The following is a 23,845-nucleotide window of genomic DNA, read 5'->3' as shown; positions in this document are numbered from 1 at the left end:
TGTGTCTGAGCTTTTATAGGTCAATGTTTCTGGGAGACAGAGTGGATTTTCAAAGATGAAATAAAAGGAGTAAAAACTCAAATAAGTTCTGTGAATCAGTCCAACCTATAAGTTGTTTTCTTACCTTTTCCACCACTACCTTGTTTGAAGAGCAAATCATATAGACGTAAAACTATGAACAATATAAGGATCCCTCGTGATGATGAGAAAACATGCTATCCATGTCAGAGAGGTGATGAATTGAGGGTTCAGGATGACACATTTTGGGGAGTATACATACGTGTGTATATACATATGTATATTTTAACTATAAAGAGAGAGAGATGTCTATACACACATAGCCATCAAAGGAATTTGTTTTGTTTGACTGCATATTTATTACAAGAAATTTGCTTTTCTTTTTTTCTCCAATGGGGTGGAGAGGTGCAAGGGAGAGAAAATAGGTTTCTATTAATTTTTTTAAAAAAGAAAGAGTGGGAGCAGGGATGCTACAAATGAGAAATGTTGTACCTCTTTCAGATGAGGTAACTGTATTATTAGTTTTCTTGACTTTTCCTTCATAAAAATGTTTTTAATGAGAACCTCTTGCAAATTTGGAGCAATCTAGAAATGTATAGAATATAAAAACAAAACACAAAAAAACTTAGAAAAAAATCCCACACATTATTCTCAAATGGCACAGTCTTTTATAATTTCAAGCTTAATTGTTTGTACAGTAGTAGTTCTCCCTGCTCCCTATTGTGTCTGCTATGCTATAGCCAAACGGCAGCATTTTCTATTTCTTGGCAAAGGGAGAAAGGGAACAATTTTATTGTGATTTTAAAAAATAATATCTATTCCATGCCAGGCACTATGCTGAATGTTTCAAATATTATTTCATTTGATCCTCACAATCACCTTGGGAGGTTGATGCTGTTATTATCCCTATTTTACAGTTCAGGGAAAATGAGACAGAAGAGGGTAAGTGACTTGACCAGGATCCCATAGCTAGTAAATGTCTGAGGCTAAATTGGGAATGCAGGTCTTCCCTACTCCAGGGCCCAGTCTTCTCTCCATTGCACCACTAGCTGCATCTCACAGACAAGCTCATTGCTTTCTGTAGCTTTGTTCATGTCCACTTTCTATGCTAAAGTATTCTTCTTACCCCTAAATCACATCCCTTCTTTTTTGAAATCTTGCCCATCTTTCTTCACTTTTAGTTCAATTCACCTAAAATTAAGTTTAAAAAGCATTGATTATTACTGGCTCTATTCAAGGCACAATGATAAGAGCTGTATATACAAGGAAAAAAATCAAACTGCCCCTGCCCTCAAAGATAAACCACATACACAGATAAATAAATATATATACAAATAATTTTGATGGAGCAAATAGTCAATCTAGAGTACTTAGTAAGCACTTGCTACATGCTCATCATAGTGCTGGAAATAAAAACATCAAGTTTTGCTCTCAAGGAGACAAAATATACATATGGAAATGAGACAAAACTAAACTCTAATGGGTCTGGGAAATTGGAATTTTGCCCATCTTTAATGTCCAGCTCAAATGCTTCTTTCTTCACGTACAGATTCTTTCCGTTAGACAATCTTTCTTTCCTTGACCTTCCATAATTCCTTTGTACCACTTGAAGGATCTTATGTTTGAGTTGTAAACTTGTTACTAGAGTATAAGTCCCATGAGGGAAGGGACTTAAGTGCTTAATTAAGGGTTTTAATTAAGTGAGGACTGTTGGTGGAAATCAGGTGTGAACTGATCCAACCATTGCAAAGGGCAATTTGGATTATGTCCATTGATCCATAAAACCATGCTTTTCCTTTGACTCAGCAATACCACTAATAGGTTTGTATCCTAAAGAAATGAGAAAAAATGGGAGGGAACAAGGACCTATTTACACAAGAATATTTATAGTAACTCTTTTTGTAGTGGCTAAGAATTGGAAACTGAGGGGATGCCCATCAACTATGGAATGGCAAAACAAGCTATGATAAATGATTGTAATGCAACATTATTATGGTATAAGAAATGACAAGCAGGATGATTTCAGAAAAACCTGGAAAGACTTACATGAATTGATGCAGAATGAAATGAGAAGAAGCAAGAGAACCATATACAGTAACAGCAATATTGTATGATGAATGACTTAGCTATTCTCAGCATTTCCGATGATCCAAGACAATTCCAAAAGACTAATGATGAAATATGCTATCTGCCTCCAGAGAAAGAACTGATACTATATGAATACAAACTAAAACATTCTACTTTTTAATTTTATTCCATTCTTTTGTTGTTGCTGTCATTGTGTCGTGTTGTACAAAATGACTTATAGAGAAATATTTCACATGATTACACATGATATATAACCTATAATACCACCTCAGAGAAAGGAAAGGGAAAGGAAGGAAGACTAGAATTTGGAAGTCAAAATTTAAAGTAAAAAAATGAGAGAGACTTCTGGGGGAAAGAGTCAATATGGTGGAATGAAGCCAGGAAGCTGCTTAAGCTTTCCCAGTTTCCCTTGAAAACAACATGAAACCAAGCCTCTGAATAGAGTTTAGAATGACAGAGCCCAAGAAGGGATGGAATGACTTTCTAGCACAAAATAGGTTAGAAGGACTTCAAGAAAGGTCAGTCTCACTGGGTAGAATGTAATATTCTTCTCTAAAATATAATGTTCTCTGGGAGCAGGTTTCTTGAGGGGGCTTCTGGATGCAGCCTTCATTTCAGTTCAGAGTAATCACCCCAAATACAGCCAGGAGTTAAAGCCCAAAATCCTTTATTTTTTCCTTCAAATTCTTATCTCTTTTCCTGGGGCCTGGTTAGCTTTAATAGAGGCCTATCTCTCTCCTTGGTTCTGAGAGCTTAAGCTGCCTTCTCTGGCTTATGAATCCCCTCGACTGAATCCTGGCTTCTGAATCTTCTGGAGTCCAAAGGTTTCTGCTTCAATCTCCAGCTAGTACAAAGATGGAGGATGAAATGAATCTGTTTCCTCCTCCGAGACCTTCTAGTGGGCTTCTGTTCTAATGGGCTTGTCCTCTAGTGAGCTTGTCCTTTAGTGGGCTTGTCCTCTTTGGCCCTGAGAGCTCCTCCTTATAGGTGTGAATCTTGTGGAATTATAGTAAGTACTAAGTACATGTCAGAGAATCATTATCTCATCAATTCCAATTAGTACCTTGTTTCAAGTTCTGGCCCATAACATCTCCTTGTAGGATCAGATCAATCATAGTGAACCATGCTAAATTAGATAATTATTGTCTCTATCAATTCCACTGTCTTAGTACCTTGTTAAGAATCCTAACAGTAGAAGGAGTGTGCAGCCCAGTTAACAGTGTCCAGGAAAGCCAATAGGAAGGTCTTAATCACAACGGATCAGCAACTGAGACCTTTGGTCTCAGTTCAGTAAAACAGTAGCAGAGCAGACAAGTGGGATAGCCTTTAATCTCAGCATAGAAGGCAAATTGCCAGCTGAGGAAACCAAGCTATCCCCAGCAGTGTGAGCAAGACACCAAACACAAGGGGCTCCCTGTGCTCAAAACCAAGGCTCAAAGCTGTACAAGAAACTTGGAACAGTGTCCCATGTGTCCCAGAAGGCAGAGTTCAATTTTAAAAGTCATAAATAGGAAAATGAAAGAAAATGAACAGGAAACAAAAAGGAACCTTGACTATAGCCACTACTATAGACAGGAAACACCAAAACACCAACTCACAAGAGGACAACATATCTAAACATGAAACTTCAAAGGAAGATATGAGGATCTCAAGCCCCAAAAGTCTTTTTGAAAGAATTCATAAAGAATTTTAAAAGTCAAATAAGAGAGGTGGAAGAAAAATTGGGGAAAAAAATGAGAGGTATGTAAGAGAGCATCAATAGCTTGAAAAAGTAAAGACAAACATTGACTGAGTTGACTAACAATTTCTTAAAAAATACAATTGGCAGGGGCAGCTAGGTGGTGCAGTGGATAGAGCACACCAGCCTTGAACTCAGGAGGATCTGAGTTCAAATCTGGCCTCAGACACTTAACACTTTTTAGCTTTGTGACCCTAGGAAAGTCACTTGACCCCACTTGCCTCAGTAAAAAAAAAAAAAGTACAATTGGCCAAATGCAAAAAAATGCACTGAAGAAAACAATTATAAAAGTAGAATTAATCAAATGGAAAAGGAGATGCAAAAGCTTAGTGAAAAAAATCACACATTAAAAACCAGAACTGGGCAAATGGAAGCTAATGATTCCATGAAACAACAAGAATCAATCAAACAAGCTAAAAAGAATGAAAAAATAGAAGAAAATATTAAATAGCTCATTGGAAAAACAAATGACAAATAGATACAGGAAAGACAATTAAAAAATCATGATACTACCTGAAAGCCATAACCAAACAAAAGCTCCTGGACAGGAAAGAAAACCAAAACAACTAAATATTAAAAATCCTTTTAATATGTAATTGGGTAAAAATAAAATATTAAAAAAAATAAAGTGAAGAGAGGGATAGAGGAATATTGGATAATAATGGTAAGACTGTATCTAAACATGCTTTTTGTATACTAAGAACTGAGGAAACTGTAAAATCTAAAGTAGAAAGCAAATAATATGTATGTCTTGAGAATATCTTAGTAAAAACAAATCAAAACTTGAATCTCTTTCAAATAGCTTAGCCACCTTGGATAAAGATAAAAAGATAGGAATAAACTTGTATTGTTGTCATTTTTAAAATCCATACTTCCCATGAAACAAAATGAAAGCAATTTCTTTGAGGTGCTGAAGCTACAAAATTTCTTGTAAATAGTGTAAACTGGCTTAATATTTAAAATAAAAGATTTTTCTTAGGCATAACACAGTTAGAAAAAAAATTAATTGAATGCCTTTTCTGTAAGTCATGAAGAATTAATGGGTAATAAATAACACATGTAAATGCTGTTTTGAAAAATCTAAGTAAGAAAGAGAAATAATTGTTGCCATAAAACTACACAGGGACTGGAGACTTTTCCATTATCTGATCACTAGGTAGTTCAGCATATTGTCATTCTAAGCAATATTCTGAGTGGCTAATGAGATGAAATCACTTTCCATGGAATTTGGGAAAATGGGTAGGAGGCATGTTACTGTTGTGAATGATAAATGACTTAAAAAATAAAATGAAATTGAGAAAAGACACAAAACAACCATCCTTGCTACTGCATAGACTTTGGTTATTCTAAATGCTCACCCTCTAAAACAGAAATTCTTAACCTGGGATTATGCACCTTCCAAAAAGACTATGGATAGATTCCAAAGGGGTTTATGAACTTGCATTTGAAGAGAATTCATTTTTATTTTCATCATCTTCTAATTGAAATTTAGCGTTTTCTTCAATTACCTATTTCAAAAAATTACTTCAAGCAGGCATGTATAGGTTTTTACCTGATCACCAAGTGGTGATTTATGACATAAAAGAGATTAAGAATTTCTGTTCTAAAGTATAGTTAGGGCACCCATTTTTTTTTTGTCCCTCCTACCTTCTCTTTATCCAAAATCCTGACAAAAGCAGTCTAATATCTGGATGTTTCCAGAGCTCCAGACTGCAATGAAATTGTATTAAGGGACAACAGATATCACATGAAGCAATCATTGGTGACATGGAGAGATGCTTAGATAAAAACTGTGAATTTGGCTGAATTAGCACAGATATCACATGAAGCAATCATTGGTGACATGGAGAGATGCTTAGATAAAAACTGTGAATTTGGCTGAATTAGCTTTTAGCTTATTTGCTGTACTCCTTCCCCCCATTTTTTTTTGGGGGGGCACCTTGTTCTTTGCTGGCATGCATTTCCCTCAGGTTCCTAGGATCCTCATGCTGTTTGCTTGGCTGATCAGTCAGTAAACTAATATTTATTAAATGCCTTTTTGTGCCAGGCACTCTGCTGAGTCCTGAAGAAGAAAAATAAGCAAATAAATACAAAACCAGTCCCTGCTCTCAAGGAGTTCACAGTCTAAAGAAGGAAACAACATGCAAACTGCAATGCACAGACAAGATTTGTGCCAGATAAATCAGGTAGTCTCAGAAACAAGTCTCTAAAATGAAGGTAAAACTAAGGGAAAAGGCTTCTGCTCAGGTCTCTCCTCTGCTCATTAAACATCCTATGCCTTTCTTCCCATGTGCCTTTTTTCATATGCCATAGTTTTCCCAGTACCTATGCCCATATTCAATAATGTGACTTCCCCAAGTTTGTACAAAAAATGAGTAACAAAGGCAAGATTCAAGCCCAAATGGTATAACTCCAAATTTGATACTTTCTGTTATTCTTTGACACTGCAGATAATTTGAGAAGAATGGGGATATAGGAGCTAAAGAAGAGTGAAAGCCTGTGATACATACAGATATGTTTCAATTAATGAAGGATTTTTCTCCCCTTTCTAAAAATTATTATTTATTTTTAAGTCTTTTTTTATTTTTAGAGTTCCAAATTCTCTTTTCTGCCCTTCCCTCCCTCATTGAGAAGACAAACAATATTAATTATACATGTAACATCATGCAAAAAATATTCCCCTATTAGCTATATCCTCTCCCTCAACAAAAAGAAAGAAAGAAAAATAAGGTGAAAAAGTTGTTTTAATCTTCATCAGAGTTAATCAGTTTTTTTTCATGATCCCTCGGGAATTGTCTTGGCTTCTCATATTGATCAGAATAGCAAATAGCTAAATCTTTCACAGATGATCATCATTACAATATTGACATTAATATATAAAGGATCTGAATCAGGGAATTTTTTCATGAAATAGTTGTATCACTAACTTTCAATGTCATTTGACTTCAGGCAGGTTTTCAGTAATGAAATCCAAGATCCCAACTCATATCTATTCTCATATTTTCTCTTGTCTGTCTCTCTCCCCCTCTCGGTCTCTTATCTCTCCCTCTCCCTCTTCCTCCCCCTTCCCTCTCTCTCCCATCTCTCTCTTTCTTTCTCCTTCAGACTCAGGAATTTCTCTATGTAACGTAGAAATAAGTTCCTGACCTGCAAAAGTGACATCACTTTCACAGCAAAAATTTCCTAACAATGAAATTATGCATCCAAATATCACCCCTTTAAAACCCGCCATTTTTTGGCTTAGGGAAAGCATCTATCTTCTTTGGCTTTCTCTTAGTTTCTTCCTGAAATCCCCTCAAATATCAAGATCTGAAAGCTTCTCCCTCCTACCTGAACCAGGTTTAACCCAATGGTTATTCCGAATAAAGCTGTTTTTTTTATGCAAAGCTATCTAATCCCTTTGTTTAAACTTTATTTATGAATAGATTTGTTCTATTAGCTTTTGACTTAGTATTCCTCAGTATTCCTCCCAGGGTTCACTTTCACAGTTCCAGAGTTTAAGGCTTGGTTTCATGTGATCTATGTGCTTAGTATTTTTCCTGTTCTCTAAATCCCATTTTAATAATTTTAAAGAGATTCAAAAATAAGTTTTATGATATTTCCTACATTTCAATCAATTTATAATTAAATATTATATTGAAATTCCATTAAGGAATACAAACATATGCCTTGCCCATTGAACATTGTAATGAAGTGCAGTATCACCTGTCCTCTCAGCTTTGGCTACATCACATATGAGGATTGTGTTCAGCTTTAGTTAGTTAATTTTAGAAAAATCATTGACAAGATGGAATGATTCCTGAAAAGGGTCATTAGGATGACAAAGGGACTCAGAACCACAGCAAAACTGATCTATCACTTGAGGAATTGGGGATTTTTGACCTGAAAAAAGAAGGGTTAGGAGAGGGTATATAATAGCTAATTTTAAGTATTGTATATGCATATTTTCACATAAAATAGAGATTAAATTTAGCTTATTAGGCCATAGAGGTTGGAACCAGAGGCAGCCAAATGGTGCAGTGGAGCTGGAGGCAGGTCAATTTAATCTTCTAGCCTGAGATACTTGTTCTTGTTCAGTTGTTTTAATTATGTTACTCTTGACCCATTTGGGTTTTCTAGGAAAAGATATTGTAATGGTGTGCCATTTCCTTCTCCAACTTGTTTTTACAGATGAGTAAACTGAGGCAAACAGGGTTAAGTGTCTTGTCCAGGGTCACACACTAGTAAATGTCTCAGACACTAGTAACTGCAATGTGGACAAGTTACTTAACTCTTCTGTATTTCAGCTTCTTCAACTATAAAATAGGGTGCTTATGAGGTAAGATGAATGAAAAGCTCAAGACAGAATTTTTGTGAATTGAATTAATCAGTTTATTAATTAAGCTAGCTGATACCCAACAAATTGATGGTCAGTAGTTTCACTCCATAATCAAACAAAACCATGGAGATTCCTGAGTGCTTAAATACCTTTGGAAAGAGGGGTGCCCCTGACAGGTGAAAATCAACCCTTATTGGTGAAACAATTAATGAGGGGGATGGACTTTTAAATGAGGAGGTGGGTTGAAAGCTTTCTGTTCCTCCTGCTGAGAATAAGCCTTGATTATAAAACTCAGCCACCTCAAGCAACCTGGACAGGGGAATCCATTTTTACCCAGACCATCCAGATTGGTTTTCTCCTTCATGAGCTGGGCCACCCTAAATTGTAATGGAGGGGTGTGAGGATGTAAGCCTAATGCCTTAGGGCTGAAATTCACTTAGATTAGATTCTGTTTAAACTTTAAACAAATGTAAGGTCTCTTAGGTGAAGTTCTGCCCAATATCAAGAAGCAGGTTCCTAGAGGAAACATTATATTTTATGTATGTGTATGTGTATGTATGTACAATGTAATACACGTATAAAAATGCACATAAGTGGCTAATGCATACATATGTACATATATAATGTTTACATATGAATATGATGTAAATTGTGTCCCCTTTAACCTTTGGGGGATCCCTAAAACTTTGTCCCCCTTTTGGGGGAGAATTTCTGAATTTCCCAGCTTCTTGGGAGGGGCCATATCCTTCTGTCCACAAGGGAAACTCCCAAGATAAGTAATCTCTTTTCAACTGGAAATCTAGGCCTGGGGCCTTGTCAAATTTAAGTGACTCAAACTCCTAGTTTGTATCTAATTCAGTTTTGATTGAATTGAAACCCAAGCCTCAGCTGCTAATAAAAGACAACTCTGAACCTTGAATCTTCACAGACGTCATAACAGTACTTTGACCACTGTTGAAGATATTTTCTTCTGTGTAACCCACCTTTGCTATATTTCTTACCCACTAAGAAGTCTGTCTTCCTAGCAAGCTGACTTCTTAGTGTAATTAAATCCCATTCTCTGCCACAAACCTCGTGCCTGTATTCAGTGGGGTTAGTGAATTCTTTTGCAAAGCCTGCCACTGGCCAAGGGTATCCTGCTGCTGTTAGGAGATCTCCTTCTCTCCATTCTTACACCTCATTATTAGCCTCTCATCAAATGCATATATATATATATATTTGGGTAGCTCTTGTTAGATTTTCCTGACATCAATCCTAAATTTGCCTCTAATCCATCATCCACATAGGTGATGAGTCTTTTAATATGAATTGTGTTCCCATATTTCCTCCCCCATTTCCTCTTCTCCAGGTTAAATATGTCCAATGCCTTCATCTGATCGCCATATTATATTTTATCTCCTTTTAGGCACTTCACCCCTGTGGTTGCCACACTTTCCAGTTTGTTGATATCCTTCTTGAGGGCAGAACTGAACAGAGCATTCCAGAACCCTGAAACTGTCCTCCTTGATCTTTGGGGTGAGCCCTGAAACTCTCCTGATAGGGATTATCTAGGCCTGGGGGCAGTGGCAGCATTGAAGTAATCTCATTCAATTGAAACTTCAGCCTCAGATTTCCTATTTAAAGGGCAATTTTGGGGCTCATTTCTCCACAAAGGCCCAAAACAGGATCATGGCTTGTCAAGGAACCTCTCTCTTTGACACAGCTGCCTATGAGGACCCCCTGCCCGCTGAGAAGACATTCTCTTTTTAGCATTAACCCCTCATCTCTCTGCCAAGATTTCTCTGCTAGACCTTTACTTCTCTGTCAGGATCTCACTGAGCATGTCAGCCTCCTAGCAAAAGCTGACTTCTCGGTAACAATAAACTTCTTTTTGCCAGTCTAACTTTTTGGGTTTGTGAATTCTTTCACATTGGACCTGCGCCAACCAGAAGGAGTTCCCACAACTCTGCACTGTACCAAACCTCATCAAGATATGTGATCTGTTGATCACAGTGTACAATGGAACCATCATCTTCTTCTATCTGGAAGCTATGCATTGACCATTCATCTTGAGCTTGAAATCCACTAAAAATTCTATTATTATTATTATTATTTTTTTTTTTGGTGACTGCTGTCTAATGCCTTTCCTCATCTTATCCTTAGGAAATTGAATTTTTTTATACTCAAGTGCAAGATTTTACATTTATAGCCCTGATGAATTTCACCCCTGATTTAGTCCAATGCTCCAGTCTGTCCAGATCTTTTTGGATTCTTAGATGTCCCTCTTAACTTTATATCATCTGCAAATTTGATGAATAAGCCATTACATATACGAGTAAATAACTATGCAAATAATTGCTGTTAAGAAATAAGGGTTAAATAAGTGTCAAGAAAATGCTTAGCATAATCAAGATTAAGTAGACTTAATCGATTTAAGAGAACAAACTGTTCTTAAAGGGATTCTAAAAGAATCTATTTACATAATGATGATTTATATTCTAAGTACAACTTATTTTTATCTGTTCATTAAAACAGGTCCTTGATGGGTATCTACCTTGCCACAACTTGTTAGTTTAGTTCAAGGACTAAAACAACTCTTATTCAAAAGCTTTTTTCTATTCTTCTTCTTTCCTAATTAACAAAACCACAAAATTTGAAAATTATAAGGATTTAGATCATCCTTATCCTCCTATTCTTGTTTTAAGAAAGTCCCCATTTCAGCACTCCAAGAAATAGTCAACTAGCCTTCACTTTAAAGCACAGTGAGAAGCCCATTCCACTTGGGGCTAGCTCTAATTGTGAAGAAATTTTTTGCTTCATCAGTTTAATTCCATTTAATTCAGTAAGCATTTATTAGGTGCCTACTTTAATGCAGGATAGCCTTGAAGATTTTATCCAAAGCCTTGCTAAAAGCCAGGTAAATTAAACATACAACACTGAGCTTGCTCCACCAAACTAGGAACAATGTCAAAATGGAAGATGAGGTTATTCTACTGTAACTCATTTTGGGGAAAGTTACTTAATAAAATCAGGATGGTTTCTAGCAGGAACTATGTAGACTTAATAAGGATTTTGATGGCAACAGTCCCTAAGCTTGGAGAAGTAGATTTGTTCATAAACAAAATACTGGGACTGTGTGAGCATCAGTCTGACCCTTGTAATTCTTGTATGTGCTTTCTTGTGTTTATCCTGAATTTCTTATGTTCAGCATAAACCACTTATCTGTCTCTGGTACAGTGAATGTAGGTGGTAAATTCCTTTTGAGATCTACAATCAGGTACATGTTGATATGTTTCTTGTATGCTATGGGACTCAAATTGAAAATCTAATTCTTGAGGATAGGTCTCAGGATTACTTTCTGCATACTAGTGTTTATGCAGTGTGTGTGATCAGTATAGGGAAAATGAGAGCCACATATGAATATACTGCAGAGCAAAAAAGATTTTGCCAAACAACAAAAACAGTTGTGGGGAGAGGAGTGGGTAAGATTGTATGTCTCCAAGATGCCAACAAATGCTAACATGATTTTAGATTATATCATTTATTACATGATCACGTCATTTATATTTCATGTGGGTTGTCTACATTTAGACTACTATGACCATTTCTGGGAGGACATATTTTAGTTGGGAAACAATAGCATGAATGAATATTCAAAGGACTGTTGAGATTCAAGAGGAACCTCAAAAAGTTTGGGATTCCAAACTAGTGTTGCGAGGTATCTCAAAAGAATTAGCAGGCTCTGACCCATCTCCAAGTCAAGGGGAAAAGTTTATTATAATGTAATGCCAATTAAAGCAGGCTAAGTTCTAAAAAAAGATAGCAAAGAACTAGGGGCAAGAAGATAAATTTACAGGAAAGAGAGAAATCAGGTGCTTCACTTCACTGACAGACTAAATTTTGTAGCTTAGAGGTAGAGGTGAGGAGTGTTCTGGTTCTGACTTTGTGCACAGGTACAATAACCCCTAATTCTCTGGGCAGAGCTCAAGGGGGAGAAATCTTCCACAGGTGTATTTTTACACTAAAACATCACTAGGTCAAATGGCAGATAATCAATTTTGTTCTGCGCTTGCGTCAACTTTAAGCACCTTGTTATTGTTGCTCATTAGTCTCAGAAACTCTGTTATCCCTGACCAACAGGCTATTCTAGTGATATATGTAGCCAGAGCATCCTGGTCATAATAGACTAATCTGGAGCAAGATAACCTATGGGAAGAAATTTATCATCTCCAACTATGTCATTCCTAAGACTAGGTGATCTTATGGTTATTGTTACATCTTACTTGTTACTCTTGTTACTAGAAGCTGCACCACACCAGAACTATTATGGAGAAGAGGGCTATGTAATTCTAGAAGAACTAAAACCAATAAATTGAAATCTAAGGGAGGCAGACTAACTCAGCAGAAGAAAGACTATCCAAATAATTAGATCTGTTCAATAATGGACTGAATCATATTATGTAATGATGAGTTCCATATCACTGGAAGAGTATAGAGATTAGATGACCATTCAATGGGGAATAGTACAAATACCTGGCATTTAGAAGTCATTTAATAAGTAGTTTTGATTTATTGACATTAAAGTAGGGGATTCACACATTGATCTGAAAGTAGGACCAAGCAACCTTTAGTGTTTCTTTCAGCATTATTATTCAAAGTATAATGGAGCAACCTACAGACTCTCAGAAGTATCAGTGAGTATGTGAGAATCTTAAGCTCTGTGGGAGGGAAAATACATGCAAACACTGTTGAGTTTAATTTGTATTACTAGCATTTTCTCTAGCAATTTCTTAAGTCTAGGCAATCAACAAAACAATAAGTCAAGCATTGTCTATAGCACTTGCCAGTTGCCAACATGTAAATGATGACACTGAAAACTTAACAATCATCTCTTGTGAGTCAGAACAAGCTGGCTTTAGCATAGCCTCATACTATAAATGTATGATCCTAGGAACTATGTAATATAGAGCTGTTAGGGTCATGTAGCCAGACTCTCTGGATGTGAAACTGTTCAGTTTGTTAATCAACCCTTTTGGCTAATCACCTGACTTTATTTAAAAACTTCCAGAGAAAATAGTTCCTTTATCATCCAGATAAAATATTCTTGGTTTGACTTATCAACTAGCTAATTAGCTTATATGATGTGCATGAGTTGAGACATGGGACAGTAATTAGATGAACAGTTGCAAATGAAATTCTTCCCTAATGGCTATGAGACACTGGAGCAAGGCTAGAGAATGGAAAGATAGGACAGAAACTTATCTGTCAGGAATGCTTGGGTCTCAGGTCAGTCTGAAGGAAGAAGGATGGATTGATGGGCATTAAAGCGGCTTAGGTGGAGCCATAGAGAGAACACTTTTGCACCTGGAATCAGGAATTTCTGATTGGGTTTTTCTTGGTTCATCCTTTCTTTCTCCAATTCCTTTTACAGATGAGAACGTTGAATAAACTGCAGAGAGTCTGAGGCTAAATTTGAACTCCTGAGTCTTTCTGATTGAAAGCCTATCATATTTTTCCACTGTGCCACCTAGCTGTCCCTGGAGGCAGGAAGACAAGTTTAAATAAATTCTCCCTCAGACACTTAACCAACTGTGTGACACTGGCAAGATATTTAACCTCTGTTTACCTCAGTTCTCTCATCTGTAAAGTGGTGATAATAATAGTATTCATGTGCCACTTGAAAGGAAAAGATTAGGTAATATGTATAAAGTGTTTTGTAAACCTTAAAACCTTGTATAAATGCTAGGCACGATTATTAGTTAATAATTAGCTATTATCATTATTATCAAGTGGAAGGGAAAAAAGATCTGTAAGAACTGGGGATCTCAAAAAGGAAACAAAATGTCAGGTGAATTATGATCAGAGTCCACTGATTTCTTAGCTATGATATAATTGCTTCCTCTGCCAAAAAGCCTGTGGGCACAAGTATAAAATTTTACTGATTTAATTATTTAAAGTAACTGATAATGCAGTGTTTTGGACAGCAGTTCCCATGATGAGAGACTCTTGATCCCCAAGAATGATCTGTGAAGGCCTTCTCCCTTGGGGGCTTCAAGTGTTAACAATTATCTTAAATTTCTTCAAAATAATTTTACCTCCTTTCTTATAATTCTTGAGTAATTGTATGATTGTTTTCTCAATGTCCTTGACTTCCCTTTTGATGAATGCTAGTGTTTTTTTGAGAAAAGACAAATAAACAAACCAAAACCCATTCTTGGAAGCCTAAACTGTGGTTCAGACAGTATGTTACAGCTTTAGTCTGAGGTCTCTGTCAAAGACTGAACAATGTGCTCATCTCTCTTGGCTTGTGGGTTGTCAGTTTTTCAGTTTCCCTGAAAGTGATTCAACTGGAATGGCCCCAACATGAGAAAACAACAGCTTTGGGGCATACCAGGCTGAAAGCATTCAGCAGAAAATAGCCAGTCACAAAACAGTGGCACAAAAATGGTCTAAGGTAATAGTCTAAGCAAATGATTTCACTCTACCTGTAGAACTTAATACTGGAGGAAAAAGGTTCATTCCTTTTTTAGAGATGATAGATTTAAGGGTGAAAGGCAACTTAGAACCTAATTCAATTTGACAGATAAGGAAACTAAGGCTCAGAATACCTATGATTTGTCCAAGGCCACACCACAATAGCATATCCAGCACAGAAAAATTCTTATCCACATAGGGAAAAAAACAATACTTTTATTTTTATGTTGTCATTTTTTTTTTTAACATTTCAAAGCTCTTTCATATGCATAATACTTTTTTTTTTTTTTACAACTATCCTGTGAAATAGGATTATTTTAAAAATGGAGCCAGTCACTGCCTAACAGCTAGCATTTATTTAGCACCCACTATGTACCAGGTACTATGGAAAGTGCTTTATAAATATTTCATTTAATCCTCATAACAATCATGGGAGATAGGTGCTATTTTTCCCATTTAACAATTAAGGAAACTAAAACAGACTAGGATGAAGTGATTTTGTCCTGAGTAATACAGATAGTCAAATGTCTGAGGGCATATTTGAACTCAGGACTTCCCAATTGCAGACCCAATGTTTTACTGATATACTGTGTCATGTAATCGAGAAACATAATTTTAAAAGATTGTGACATGGCCAAAATCACATGGTTAATGATGTGTCCGGACTAGACTTCTAGCTTTTGGACCCTCAAACTTGAGTGTCCTTCTTTTCCTCTATAAAACAGGGGGGATGATAGAGAAAAAAGAATTGGGTATATTAAATGGATCTGCAGGACACAAGTTAAAGGGAAAAAGGGAAAGAAGGGGAAAGGAGAATAAACATAAAAAAGTGTGAAAATCCCAGTTCTGTAATGAAATAAGATCTCTTGCATAAAATGACCAGCAGAAAACTCTGCAGAAGCCTTTGCATCTGGAATCTTGTCCCCAGACCTCTGCAGATCAAAAGGGCAGCTTCCCTCGCTCACTGCAGACTTAAGTTGTATTTTCTGCTCTTTTTCACTGATATCACTGCAGAAAACAAAAGCTATCTGCATTATTACTCAGTTATTTGGCTCTGCTGAACAGTTCTTCAGAATGCCTACAAGAGATTTTCAATCAAAATCAGCTTAGCTATTCTTTATCCACTCCCAGAAAGGAGGACCCGCTGCCAGGGTTTCAGCAGTGAAGGGGGCAAGCTCACAAAAGGGGAAGAGCCAGTCTTTGCATTTATTCTTTTATTTCTACAAATACAGAGCTAGATATGTAGTCAAGTAGTGCTCTCACCGGATGAGAAAATAACAGGATAATCAGGAAGGAGGGAATACAGTTTTCTCAATCCATACTTCATTGCCTTCCTCTCCTGCTAGTTCAAGAGGAGGTCAAGGGGACGGGACCAGTCTTGATGACCCAGGAGTTTTGTGCTAAATGATTGTCAAAGGGGAGAGATAACAAAACCAGGATGATAAGGGCAACCAGATGTATTTCCTCATATAATCCACCTCAAGAATTATTTCCTAGAAGATCCCCAAGTCCTTTTAGACTCAATTTGAACTTTGACAGTGTTAGGAAAGTAGCATCTCTTCAGAAGAAACAGTCTGGGAGAACCCCAATGTCCCAGGTTCTCATTAAGAGAATTGGGAAAAAAGAAACCTGTCTTACTCTTCAACCTAAGGTGTGAATTTTTCTACATCAGAAATTCTTGAAAAATTTAGAGAACTCGTAAGGTTAATTAAATCACATAACCTCAGAGTTAGAACAACTCAGAAATCAATTTCCTCAGCTGTAGCCCAAATAAAAATATTCTTCATAACATCATACTAAGGTCTGATCATATGATCTGCCATATACTTTAAAAATTCTTATAAATATAATAATTACCAAATGGTATGGATTAAGTTTCCATTCCACACTGAGGGACAGGCACTGGATTTATCATCTCATTGATACAGGGAACTCCCACATGAGGAAATCCCTCTCCTAATGTAGGTTGGTACTTTCTCTACCACTTATCATCCTTGAGGATGGTCTGACAGATTAAGCAACTGGCCCAGAGTCTCAAGGCCAGTATGTATCAGAGGCAAGACTTCAACCTTGGGTTCTTCTAAATTTCAGATTGATTCTCTATCCATTTCCTTCTACCAAAATCACTGTAATTGTGCTTTCATTTACATATACCTGCAACTATACATTCCCCAAGTTTGGTAAACAGAACATAATTCACTGGGGGACCATTAAACCAGTAAATAATTTAGCTACACAACCTTAGTGGCCAGAAACTGGAAACTGAGTGGATGCCCATCAATTGGAGAATGGCTGAATAAATTGTGGTATATGAATTTTATGGAATATTATTCTGTAAGAAATGACCTACAGGATATTTCAGAGAGACTCACATGAACTGATAAGCCCTTTTTGTAGTGGCCAGAAACTGGAAACTGAGTGGATGCCCATCAATTGGAGAATGGCTGAATAAATTGTGGTATATGAATTTTATGGAATATTATTCTGTAAGAAATGACCTACAGGATATTTCAGAGAGACTCACATGAACTGATGCTGAGTGAAATGAGCAGACCAGGAGATCATTATATACTTCAACAACAATACTATAATGATCAATTCTGATGGACATGGCTGTCTTCAACAATGAGATGAACCAAATCAGTTCCAATGGAGCAGCAATGAACTGAACTATCTACACCTAGCGAAAGAACTCTGGGAGATGATTATGAACCACTACGTATTCCCAATCCCTCTATTTTTGTCCTCCTGCATTTTTGATTTCCTTCACAGGTTAATTGTACACTATTTCAAAGTCTGACTCTTTTTGTACTTCAAAATAACTGTATGGACATGTATACATATATTGTATTTGACTTTTACTTTAATATATTTAACATATATTGGTCAACCTGCCATCTGGGGGAAGGGGTGGGGGGAAGAAGGGGAAAAATTGGGACAAAAGGTTTTGCAATTGTCAATGCTGAAAAAGTACCCATGCATATATCTTGTGAATTAAAAGCTATATAATAAAAAAATTAAAAAAGAATTTAGCCACAAACCTTCTCTTCATTGAACTGAGCATTGAGCCAATCAACAGAGATTATGCCTCACCCCAAGGAGCATACAACCAAAGAGAATGCTGGATAGTGGGAAGCGACAGAAAGGATGGCATAAAGAGGGCAGAACTTCTGGATTAAGAAGGATATGATTTATGCAATGGGGGGGGGAGAGAATATAATCATTGCCAATCCCTAAAAATGCTACTGACATCTCATTGACAACAGAAATGATTCCCATATGTGGTGTAAAGCCAGAATGAAAATGAGTCTAAGCCTAAGAACTGTGGAAATAAACTGAAGCTTGCCAGAGTTTGGAGTTCTGAACTCTTGTTGGTTTGGAGGAGCTCAGTGAAAGACCCACATCATTATAGTCTGGGAGCAGCAAGGAGACAGCAGCTTGTATGGCTTTAAGTAAGTTTTCCAAATGAAGTAAGCCATGTTTTAAGTACATCTGGCAGCACTGCAAACCCCTCTGGTCTGCCAAGAACAGAAGTTGACATCAGTATTAGTGATTACTGTGATTATCTGCAATAATATACTATGATTTCTTATATTTGGGGCAGAATGGAAGCAAAGAGAAAGAAGTGGAAAACAGAAGTCATAGGTTTGCAATGGTCAAGGGACCATAATAGACTAAAGCAATTCCACTGTTGCTAAAAACAATCTCTATCCCTTGTTCATAGTAAGCTTGTCTGACAGTTTCCCAGTTTCTAACCAAATAGCTTGAATAAAGCCAGACTCCTGGGCTATTTGTATGTAGCAGGTGCATTCTGGGTACCCTTCCCAACCTCCGAGAGAGCTGTCATCATTCTTGGTGGCCACTTAGAAGCTCGGATAAGGGAGGGAGTAAGTAGGCTTCTGGCCATCTAAGACACATTACTAAATTGAGAACCCTTACTGGCCCAGAGCCAGATGTCTGAGGAACAGATCAACCCCTCAGCTGAGCCTCTTCCTCCTGACTTTAAAGCATAGCGTTGACTTTCTGGGATGTTCAAAGAGGTGGGGTGCTCTTCTCCCAGCTGGTGGTGAGCCATGAAAATAATCTAATAGAAGATAGCTACATGGAAAAGTAGATAGGGAGCTTTGGTCTACCATTAGGAACATTCCAGTTCAAATCCAGTTTGAAATATTTGTTAGCTATGTGACCCTAGAAAGTGACTTAACTGCCTCAGTTCCTTCATCTGTAAATAGGGAATAAAAAGAGCACTGATCTCCCAGTGAGGATAAAATGAGATAATATTTGTAGTTACAAACCTTAAAGTATCATGTATTCTATTCCTGCAAATTAGAGAGTAAGATTATTATCATTTCATTTTAAAATTTAGAGTAAAGTTCAAAGTCATATGTTTGATGTCAGAAAGTGTGTAGTGGGACAGGAATGCGTGGCACTCATCTTTTAGGTATTTGTATGGCCTTAAGTTTATATGGGTCTAAATTTCCTGACATTAACAGGGAAGGAAGAGATTTTCTAAAGGACCTCCAAGGTTCCTTCCAGATCAGAAATTCAGATAGTGAGAAAAGGGAAGAACATTGTTTTACCACTAGTTCAAGAATGTCAGATGCATCCTGGTATGACTCTACATAAAGTGCCATTTTTAAAAGCATTAAAAACTCTGCTAAGAAAGTAAGAGAAGTTCCATGCATTAAAAAAAAAACAAAACACTTCTGGGAATATATTTAACTATGACTTTAGGGTTTTTTTCCTCTTTGCTTCATATGTTATATCAGTTGCAGCCCTCCCCTCGCCACACTTGAGCTGCTTTCTGAAAGCTGATTATCCTTTGAGTCCCACAATCTTTTCTCCCATTTTCTTTAGGCACAAGTTTGCAGAAGATTTGAAAAGGAGAAAATAGAGAAACAAACAACTGGATGTAATCATTGACTTAATCAGTCAAGGCAAATAGTTCTGTAGGGAAAAAAAGCTGAGCAGCAACAAATAAATAAAAGCTCTCAGGGCAATGAGAAGAACCAATTTCTATCAACTAATGCTGCAGTCAACAGCACAAGGAGAACATGTCCTTCTAATGATTTTTAGAAGCAAATTCCCTGGTCATGCATTATTACTATAATGACCATGGAATACTTAACAGAGAAAGAGGCATTATATTTATTCTCTCAGTATGCTATCAGTTATAATCCATACTACTTAAGGGGGGATTAAGGATGACTAATTTTTAAGCAATTTAAAACACTTCGATATAAGGCTGATGTCCAAATTGCAGAGAATCACAATCCTGCACCCTGCCAAGTTGCTGATAGGAAAGTCTATGCTGATTGGTTAATATTATTAGCAACAGTCTAATGCTTGCATATATTTCACTGGTATCTTCAAAAGATCTGCAGGTACCAACTACCAGGAATAATATTTCAGATGTGACTATAACAGTAAATGTATGAGTACTTATGAAAAAGACTTGTCCAAAATTATATAACATGTAAAGCTGGATTTGAACTCAGATTTTCCTGATTCTAGGTCTGGTGATCTACTCCTTGTGTCACCTTGGTGCTTCACTCACTATCATTGAAATCTACCAGCATCATGTGTATTTATAAAAATATAGTTATGTGATAATGCTTATTTTGAAAATGCACATTTGTGTTTTGTGACTAATATGGGAACCAGTTTGAATGAATTTTGAGTTTGATCATATCCAATTTCCTCCTAAGAGAAACTTTAAGAATGCAGAAAACTATACCACTTCACAATTTGTCAGAAGCTGCAACCCTTCAGATGCCCACTTTCACAAACAAATCACAGGTCCCTTTCAAAGTGTAGAGCGTTATATTTCTTGTTTTATCTTCTGATTCAGCAAGAGCTGTGGTATAAAGAAGGGTTGGGTTGTACATGGTAACAACAATATTGTTTGATGAAGAACCATGAATAACTTAGCTATTCTCAACAAAACAATGATCCAAGACAATCCCAAAGGACTAATGATGAAGCATACTATGCCCCTCCAGAGAAAGAGCTGATAATAATTGAATACAGACTGAAGAATGCTATTTTCACTTTCATTTTTTTGCTTTTATTCAAGTCTTTTTATACAAAATAACTAATATGAAAATGGTTTACATAATTGCCCATATGTAACCTATATTTGATTGCTCACTTCTCAGGGATGGAAGGGAGGGGAAAGCGAGGGACAGAATTTGGAATTCCAAACTTTAAATAAAATTTTTTTAATTGAAAAAAATAAAAATGTAAAAACTAAAAGTAAACTAAAAGTAAAAAAGAAGAGTTGATCTTTACAGTACCCATCATGATTATTGCTCCAGAAGTTTGGGGTTTTGTCCTGCCTAACTTTTTTTTTTTACTATTTATTTATTTTAATGTTATTTTCCCAGATATATGCAAAGATAATTTTCAGCATTCACCTTTGCAAAGCCTTCTGTTCCAATTTTTTCTTCTTCTCTTCTTCCTCCTTCCCTGAGACAAGTAACCTGATATAAGTTAAACATGTGCAATTCTTCTAAACATATTTCCATATTTGTCATGCTGTGCAAAAAAGAAATCAGATGAAAAGGAAAAAAAAAAAAACACAAGAAAGGAAAACAACAACAAATATTAGAATACTATACTTTGATCCACATTCAGTCTCCTTAGTTCTCTCTCTAGATGTGGATAGTATTTTCTATCCCAAGTCTTTTGGATTTGACTTGAAAATCACCTCATTGAAAAGAGTCCATCACAGGTGATCATCATATAATTTTGTTGTTATCTTGTTCTCTTGATTCTGCTCACTTCACTTAGTATCAGTACAGGTAAGTCTTTCCAGGCTTTTCTGAAATAAGTCTGCTTATCATTTCTTATAGAATAATATTCCATTTCTTTCATATATCATTCCCCAACTGATGGGCATCCATTCAGTTTTCAGTTCCTTGCCACTACAAAAAGGGCTGCCAGAAACATTTGTACATGTGGGTCTTTTTCCCTCATTTATATCTCTTTGGGATACGGATGCTGTAGACACTGTTGGATTGATCAAAGGATATGCATAGCTTTATAGCCCTATGGGCATAATTCCTAAATTGTTTTCCAGAATAGTTGAATCATTTCACAACTCCATCAATGCATTAATTTTCCACTTTTCCTACATCTCCTCCTACATTCATTATTCTCTTTTCCTGTTATTTTATCCCAATCTGAGAGGTATGAAGTGGTGCCACAGAGTTGTCTTAATTTGCATTTCTCTAATAACAATTCCTTTGGGGAACTGCTTGTTGTATTGTAAATTTGAGTCAGTTCTCTCTATATTTTAGAAATGAGGCCTTTATAAGAAATACAAGCTTTCTACTTACCTTATAATCTTGGCTACATTGGTTTTGTTTGTGCAAAACCTTTTAAATTTAATGCAATCAAAATTGTTCATTTTTTAATGCCCAACTTTTGAGAAATTTTGCCAGCCAGGGCCCAAGGGAACTCAGATCAAACAACAATCTGCAATTATTTATTATAGTATTTATGCATTTCCTAACTGTTTTAGGACTTACACCTTTGCTGCAAGGAGTTGCTGAGGTTTTTTCAGGGCTGCTCATCTGCCTTTGGTATTCACCAGATTCATTCAGCTCTCATTTTATGATTCTGGTCCATACCCTGGTAAACTGTCTCAGCAGATGGGCTAAACCAGTTGAAGGCAACTGACAGACCTCATACCTGTCAGTAAGTTAGGAGAATAATCACTCCAAGTACAAGAAGACTTACCCCAACAGAAGAGGATGAGAACAATTTGTTCCAGCACTGTGGAGCACTTAGAGTGTGGTCAAACATCAAAGATCCCAAGGATCCCAAAGATCCTCTATCTCAGTCATCTTGACTTTTGTCCTAGCACTGGCCTCTGATGACTCAGGAAGACGAAGGGCAAACATCAATAATTTAACATGTAGAAAACTGTGATTCTGTTTTTATTAGATCTCTATATTTTTTCTCACATCACTGACAAAGTTTTTGAGTGTGATTTTGCTAACTCCATTTATCCTATATGCCCTTAGTTTTAATTGCACAACTCCACATAGTGAGGTAGGGAATGTATATATCTCTTCATAGCACAGCTGCATGTATTGAGGACCTTGAGAGGCAATATAGTACCATTGAGGAGATTTGAGTTTAAATTTTGTTTCTGATTCTTAAGAAAAGTTACTTAATCTCATTGGGCTTTGGAGATCTCATTTGTAATAGGAGGCAGTAGCTTCAATCTCTCTAATCTCTTATAGGACAAACCTAGCACTTTATGATCCCTTTCTATTTTAAAGAAACTAAACAGTTTGCTTCACATTTGCTTCAAACTAACCAGTTTCAGGAAATCAGGCTAGGATGAGAAGACATAGCTCAAAGAATTGTCCCCAAAGGGGAATATAGATAGTATTACATCAGTTCTACAAAGTTTCTCATTTTTTTTTTACCCAATTGCTATTCAATTTGAAAGAATTTATTAACACTTATAGGAAGTCATTTTTTCAAGACAGAAATAACACATTTTAGAGTATTTTCTATAATTTTTACATAGCATAGAACAATTCTGGGAATGCACACTCTTTTGTCTGTGTCACCCTGGACAAGGTATTATCCCTGCACTTAACTTAGCTGTACTCTATGCAATTCTATAAGACTCTACAACTGCAAAGTGTTGTTAATCTGTATTTGTAGGTCAAATTTTCTTATTGGTAATTTATACTAGCAAAATCACAGATGTGTAATACTCTCTTCCAGTGCTATTTCCCAACCTATTTACTTTGATATAGGGAGGCTCACTACTCCTAACTCAGGATTCTAGGGATATCCTTGAAGATTTAGGATTTTTTTCCACTAAATTATTGATCATGACCCTCCACCAATATGCATGTGTCAATTGGTCACATATAGTTAATTACTTTTTAGAAAATGATATTTACTAAAGTAGTATAATAGGGACAGTTGGCACAAAAATATCATTCACTTCCCCCAGAAAGTATAGGAAAACCAGGGGGAAAATGAGCTCAAGCTTATAAATCACATGTAGCAAAGAGGAAATTTAGCTCTGCAAGGGATTAATGTCCTTTTTTTTTTTTTTCCATCCAATGGCTCAAAGGAATTCATGCCTTTCCAACTTGATTAAGTTAGTTGTTCCAACTCCCATTTAGTTTTTTGATTGATGCAAGTATCAGGACAGAGAGCTTCTTGCTAATTGCATAAATTGAGGTTGGGAGTACATG

At 36.4% G+C, this 23,845-nt stretch overlaps 1 protein-coding gene and 1 long non-coding RNA gene across 2 annotated transcripts in view; one reads left to right on the top strand and one right to left on the bottom strand.

Moving 5' to 3' along the window:
* The window catches only part of CAMK1D (calcium/calmodulin dependent protein kinase ID), a 457,058-nt gene that overhangs the window by 83,822 nt on the left and 349,391 nt on the right, over positions 1-23,845 (bottom strand). The window lies entirely within an intron of this gene.
* The window catches only part of LOC105750702, a 74,971-nt gene that overhangs the window by 6,800 nt on the left and 44,326 nt on the right, over positions 1-23,845 (top strand). The gene's annotated exons all lie outside the window — the stretch shown is intronic.

The sequence above is a fragment of the Sarcophilus harrisii genome, chromosome 5 (genome assembly GCF_902635505.1).
Source record: "Sarcophilus harrisii chromosome 5, mSarHar1.11, whole genome shotgun sequence".
NCBI lineage: Eukaryota > Metazoa > Chordata > Mammalia > Dasyuromorphia > Dasyuridae > Sarcophilus > Sarcophilus harrisii.
The sequence above is the reverse complement of the archived record's forward strand: the minus strand, read 5'-3'. Positions and strand labels throughout refer to the sequence as shown.